Here is a 6,882-nt window from a genome sequence, read left to right on the forward strand (position 1 = left end):
GAAATATTCCTTATTATTGTAATCAAGGGTATATCTCTCACTTGTTTTGTTATTTTGCAGTCTGTCCTGGCCCAATATCGCAGCATGGCCTGGGCTAGGGCTAGAAATGATGAGCTCCAGGCCAAACTAAACGCTGCCAACACTGCCCTGACAACTGCTCAAGAAGGCGAGCAGGCCACCAAAGCTACCTTGGCGGCTGCTCAAAAGAGTGAGCATGATGCCAAGGCCGCTCTCGCCTCATCCCAAGAAAGCGAGCAGGCTGCAAAGATTGCATTGTCTGCCCCCTAGGCTTAAACCGCACAACTCCAGTCCGAGTTTGATAAAACCAAAGCCAAACTGCTCGAGGTCACGGTCAAAGAAGAAAAGGCGGCTTCATTGTCTTCCATGGAAGAGATGCTATACCAGTCCTGGGCCTTCAACCCAGATGGGAACTTCTCTTTCATGGGGGCCGAGCTGTGGGATCTGTACCTTGCAAGATTCAAGGCTCGGCTCTTGCAAGAACCATCAGAGACTGGTGAGGTTTCCGGGGCAGCTGAGGGAGATGGCGAGGAGGTCAACTCGACTGGGCAAACTGGTGGAGCTCAATGATATATTTTTTTTTATTTGTCTGTAATTGCTTAACAGTTTTTTTTATTAAACAATTGCCTTCGAGCTTGGTTCGAGGTTTTTCTCCTCGGGATAATTTCAATATATATCTAACTTTTTTTTTTCAATTTATCTCTCCTTTACTATCTCTCATGTTTATGAATCTTTAGACTTGTACATTTGAGATTTTAGGAATCGATTTTTAGATCGGGATAGATATTTTGAGCTCGGTTATATCCATGTTTTGTGTATTTATTTGTATCATACCTGTTGATAATCAGGCCTTGAACCCGGTTATGTCCAGGGTTTTTGATTTATTCAAACTTAGTTCATCCTAGGTTTATTGATAACACGAGCTTTAAAAAGCCCTTGATATTAAACAATTTTCCAACTTTCCAAGATTCAGACCTGGTTACGTCCAAGGTTTTAAATGATTTAAATTTAGTTCGTGTTAGGTTTATCGATAACTCGAGCTTTAACAAGCCCTTGATATTAAACAATTCTCCCAACTTTCCAAGTTTCGGACCTGGTTGCGTCCAGGGTTTTAAGTGATTTTAAATTTAGTTCACGCTAGGTTTATTGAAAATTCAAACTTTAAAAAGCCCTTGAATAATAAATATTTCCAAGCTTCTAAATTTCGGACCTATTTGCGTCAAGGGTCTTAAATGACTTCTACTTAGTTTGCGCTAGGTTCATTGAAAACTCGAGCTCTTAAAAAGTTGTCGAATAATCAATTTTTCCAAGCCTCTAAGTTTTGGACCTGGTTGTATCCAGGGATTTCAATGATTTAAACTTACCAAGCAAGCTTAATTTTTTTATCTCGAGGTTATGTGCCCCACCAAGTAACCAGAATGTAGAAACTTTCTTGGTTGCTTTTACAAAACTAGAACACGAACTCATACTATCGTAAAGATTATTTAATAATCCACCTATTATTTAATAAAAATGGCTTTTATAAGCAAACCTTACATTGATGGTGGTGCTACTGATAATATTTTTTCAAATGTAAGGTGTTCCAGGTCCGTGGGACTACTTCCCCATTCAGCCGAGCTATCTTGAAAGTTCCTTCTCGCAAAACCTCAACGACCTGATATGGTCCCTCCCAATTCGGGCCTAACACACCATCCTTGGGATCTTTATTTGCAAGAAATACCCTTCGGAGAACCAGGTCACCCAATCCAAATCTACGCGTCTTAACTTTAAAATTAAAATAGCGAGGGATTTTTTGTTGATAATGGGCGAGTTGTAACTACAACTCTTCTCATTTTTCTTCAATCAAATCGAGGGATGCATTAAGTAGTCCCTCATTCTGCCCTTGGTTGAATGTCCTTTGCCTGTGAGTGGCTACCATGGCTTCGACTGGAAGGACAACCTCGCTTCCAAAAGTTAAGGAAAAAGGAGTATGTCTCGTGGAGGTTCTGTGAGAAGTTTGGTATGCCCAAAGTACTTGTGGGAGCTGTTCGGGCCATAATCCTTTGGCCTCATCTAACCTCTTCTTTAGGCTCGCCTTTAGGGTTTTGTTCACAATCTCGACCTGTCCATTGCCCTGCGGATATGCTACTGAGGAGAAACTCTTAGTAATGTCGTATTTTTCACAGAAGTCAGTGAAGAGATCACTGTCGAACTGTGTCCCATTGTTTAACACGATCTTTTTAGGAAGCCCAAACTGACATATGATACTCTTCACCACAAAGTGTAGGACTCTCTTTGAAGTGATGGTTGCTAGAGGTTCGGCTTCTACCCACTTCGTGAAATAGTCGATCGCCACCACCGCGTAACAAACTCCTCCCTTTCCTATAGGTAGGGACCCTATTATATCGATTCCCCATACCGCAAATGGCCACAAGGATGAGATCATCGTTAGCTCGATTGGAGCAGCTTGGGCAACTATGGCGAAACATTGGCATTTATCGCACTTCTGGAGATACGAGATTGAATCTTTTGTTAGAGTGGGCCAAAAATAGCTCTGCCTCAGTATTTTCATTGCTAGGTTTTTCCCCCAGCATGATCTCCACAAAATCCATCGTGCACTTCTTGCAAAATGGTTTTAGCTTCCTCGGGCAGAACACATTGTAGGAGAGGCTGATAAACGAGTTTTAGGCTCGTTTATCTATGTGTTTTTCAGGTAAAGTATTAGGTGTTTTGTTTTGTTTTGTTTTGTTCTCTTTTATGCTTGTTTTTGTATATTTTCAGGTGAAGAAGGACTTAGGTGACTTAGGTGTGGAAACATGGTGAAAAAACCGGCAAAATGAAAAAAATTGGTGGAAAACGGTGTTTCGGAGCACTTTCTGCGACCATAGGAAGGGTGTCTTGCAGCCGTAATTCCAGAAGAGTTTTGGCATTTCTAGGGCATTCCTACAACTGCGAGAATGACATCCTGCGACCGTAGGATATGTCTAGAAATGTGAAAAACACATATTTTTAATGAAGGGTGTTTTGGTCATTTCATGTTTTAAAAAAATGCTAATTAGATTTAAATTACGATTAAGGAGAGGAAAGGAGGCACTTTTGCAGATCTAGTCTGGGAGAAGAGTCTTAGGAGTGTTTTGGAGGAAGATTGGATTTATCATTTAGAGTTATTTTCTTCTCGTTTTACTTTTAGTTTATGTTAATTTCATGTTTATGGATTTCTTAGTGATAAACATGAACTAAATTCTATTTAGGGATTTTAATTGAATCTCTTAAAGCTTTATTATGAATTAATGCAAGTTTTCTATTTCTTCTTCATCTAAGATCTATTCAATTTGTGTTTATTGTGTATGTGATTGACTGTGCACCTTTTACATGCTATTTATGAATTCGAATAAAAAATCTGAGAAGTGAGATTTGGATATGCTAAAATTGAATAGACATTTAGAACGAGAGTATCAAATTGGTCTATGTGATTTAGGGCTGAGTTCATTGCTTCCTATTGTTTAAATTTCTCATAAAAATATAGAGAGTTTGCATTAGGTCAAGTTTTATATTTCTTAACTTGAATATTTAACACTTGTGCATGTCTTTCATCTTAGTGAAAAGAATTATCTTTGTGATTACATTAATGAATAATAAAGTGGATAGTAGAGGAGATTAGAATCCCTAATTTCTCATATATATATATTTGAATCAAGTTTACTGCAAGATTATTGTTCTTTGTTGTTCTTCATTTAATTCTGTTATTTATTATTTTTAGTTTTAAAAATTCCAATTTTGATTACCAAATAGAAAATAAAATAGGCTATTGGTACTTGATAATTAGTCTCTGTGGGAACGATATCAGTCTTACCGAAATAAACTACAAAAGCGATTACGTATACTTGCGTAGCTTTAAATTTTCGCAACACATTTTTGGCGCCGTTGTCGGGGATTGATAAATTTATCAATATCAAATAGCTAGTTTTGTTTCTAATTTGGTTGGTTCTCTTGAAATAATTTCTAACTTGTTTGGCTGCAGTTGTTCTCCATCTCAGGTACTTTCTTTATATGCATAGTAGAAGGGGAGCTGACAGACTAGTTCCAACTAATCTTGAGATCGAGAAAGAGTGCAAACGAAACCGAAGAAACAAGAGGGCTGAAAGTTCCACTGTTGTTACAGCTGATATTAATAACAACAGTGTGGAAAACATGAACATGGGAACACCACAAGATCATAATCCTGCTGGTCAAAGACCTCTACGGGAATATGTACTCCCTACTGTCATAGGGGTACACTCATGCATTTGTCCACCAGCAGTAAAGGCAAACAATTTTGAAATCAAGACCCCAATATGCACATAGCCAACTTCCTGGAGTTGTGTGAGACCTTCAAGATGAACGGGGTGAGTGATGATGCCATTAGATTGCGCTTGTTCCCATTCTCACTACGGGAGCGAGCAAAAAGTTGGTTGAATTCACTTGAGGCTAATACTATAACCACTTGGGATGCTCTAGCTCAGAAGTTCTTAGTGAAGTTCTTGCCACCTGCCAAGGCTGCTAAACTGAGAAGGGAGATCAATAACTTCTCTAAAATTGAGGGATAATATTTGTATAATGCTTGGGAGAGGTTCAAGGACTTGATCAGAAAATGTGCTCACCACAGTATTGAGAAGTGGATGTCGGCCCACAACTTTTACAATGGTTTGTGCGGTACCACTCACTCAATCATTGATGCAGCAACAGGAGGAGCGTTTATGAGCAAAAGTGCTAATGAAGCTAATGAACTCTTAGAGGAAATGGCCAATAATAATTATTAATGGCCAAGTGAGCGATTGGGCAATAATAAAAAGGTTGCAGGGGTTCATGAACTAGATGCAATCATAGCCTTAACTTCTCAAGTTGTGTGTCTAACTAAGTAGCTACAACAAAATACCATGTCTACCCAGGTTGTGCAAGCCCAAGTAATGTGTGAATTTTGTGGGGGGCCTCATCCTTTTGACCAGTGCCAAGCTGCTTTATATCCCAACAATGTCCCATTAGATCAAGATCAAATCCAAGCAGTGGGTAATTTTCAGAGGCCCTACAACAACCCCTACTCCAACTCATTTAATCAAGGGTGGAGAAATCATCCTAACTTTTCCTGGAGAAATAATCAGGGCCAACAACAATCGTTTCAACCACAATATCAGCGGCCTATGACTCAAGCTCCACCACAAGCGTCAACCTCTCAGCAACCTAGGCCACCAGCTCCTACATAACAACCTAGTGAACTACAAGTAGCCCTATTGACTCTCACCAACACTCAAACTCAGTTTATGACTGAGACTAGATCCTCCATCAGAAATTTGGAGATGCAAGTGGGGTAGTTGGCCAATGTGTTGAATATTAGGCCTCAAGGGAATTTTCCTAGCAATGCCGTGGTAAATCCTAAGGAGCAATGTCAAGCTATCACTTTGAGGAGCGCGAAAGAAATTGAGGGTCCTTCTCTAAAGGGGACTCGTGAAAAGAAGGCAAAAGAATAGGGGAGCTATGAAAAAGTTGAGCCCCAAGTGGAGTAAAAGGTTACTGAAGGCCTTGCAACCAAAGAAAAGATTCAACCGGTAGTTTTTTATTCTAATGTCAAAATCCAGTATCCACAATGACTCCGAAAGACTTCTCTTGACAAACAATTCTCCAAGTTTCTTGAGGTGTTTAAAAAGCTTCACATTAACATCCCATTTGTTGAGGCTTTGGAGAAAATGTCAAGTTACGTGAAATTCATGAAAGATATTTTATTGAAGAAACAGAGGTTGGAAGACTTTAAGACAATGGCACTTACTGGAGAGTGTAGTGCAATTCTCCAAAGGAATCTTCCACAAAAGCTTCAAGATCCGTGGAGCTTTACTATTCCTTGTACTATAGGGAAATTTGAATGCAAACATACTCTTTGTGATCTTGGAGAAAGTATCAATCTCATGCCTCTATCTGTATTTCAGAAGCTTGGTCTTGGTGAGGCAAAGCCTACTACTATTACTCTTCAGCTCGCGGATCGATCAATCAAGCATCCAAGGGGAGTTATTAAATATGTGCTAGTCAAGGTAGACAAGTTTATTTTTCCAGCAGATTTCATCGTTCTAGACATGGAAGAGGATGCAAGCATTCCCATTATTTTGGGAAGACCATTTTTAGCCACAGGGAGAGCACTAATTAATGTACAAAAGGAGGGAGTTGAAGCTGCTAGTGCAAAATAAAGAGATAACATTTAATGTTTTTTCAGCAATTGATATTCCAACTTGTTGTAGAGTGGATGTGGTATGTAATGGTGGTAGTAATTTGGAAACCACCAAGAGAAAAACCAATGCTGAAATTGGTAGTCGAGCAGTTCATCATTGTTTGAAATAGTTCTATAGTGGGAAGGCTCAAAGGCTACACGAGCGGTGGAAGGCTCCGACGATTAGCAACATCAAAAGACGAGTTTTTGCTTATAACAATATGGCTCTAATGGATGAGCGGGGTGGACTTGACCTGAGTTGAAGTTTAATGAAGGAAGTGAGCGTCCAGCTGGAGACGTTAAATAAAGCGCCATTGGGAGGCATCCCAAGCTCATTTAAATTTCTTTAAGTTCATTAAGTTTTTAAGTTATTTTAGTTGAGACAATTTTTATTTTTTTAGTTAGTTTTTGTTTAATTTTAATTTTCTTGTAAATATTGTTGAATCTGGAATCGTGAAATACGTGAAGAAAAAAAATTGAAAAATGATGAAAAAAAATTCGAAAAAAAAGCCCAAAAAATAAACTAAAGGATGGACACTTTGGTGTCTCAGTTCCAGCAGCACCACTTATGGAGTGTCAATGTGGCGCAGAATCAATATACCTACAGCCAAGCCTTCACCACTCATTTTGGCATTAACACTAGTGGATTTCCA

General features: G+C 39.1%; 1 non-coding gene across 1 annotated transcript; it reads right to left on the reverse strand.

Moving 5' to 3' along the window:
• Positions 1–4,538: 4,538 nt before the first annotated feature.
• LOC133781246 (small nucleolar RNA R71) lies at positions 4,539–4,645 on the reverse strand. The gene has a single exon (XR_009870032.1). It is a non-coding gene; the product is annotated as a small nucleolar RNA R71 (small nucleolar RNA).
• Positions 4,646–6,882: the final 2,237 nt, after the last annotated feature.

This window comes from Humulus lupulus, chromosome 5 (assembly GCF_963169125.1).
Source record: "Humulus lupulus chromosome 5, drHumLupu1.1, whole genome shotgun sequence".
In the NCBI taxonomy this organism is placed as follows: domain Eukaryota; kingdom Viridiplantae; phylum Streptophyta; class Magnoliopsida; order Rosales; family Cannabaceae; genus Humulus; species Humulus lupulus.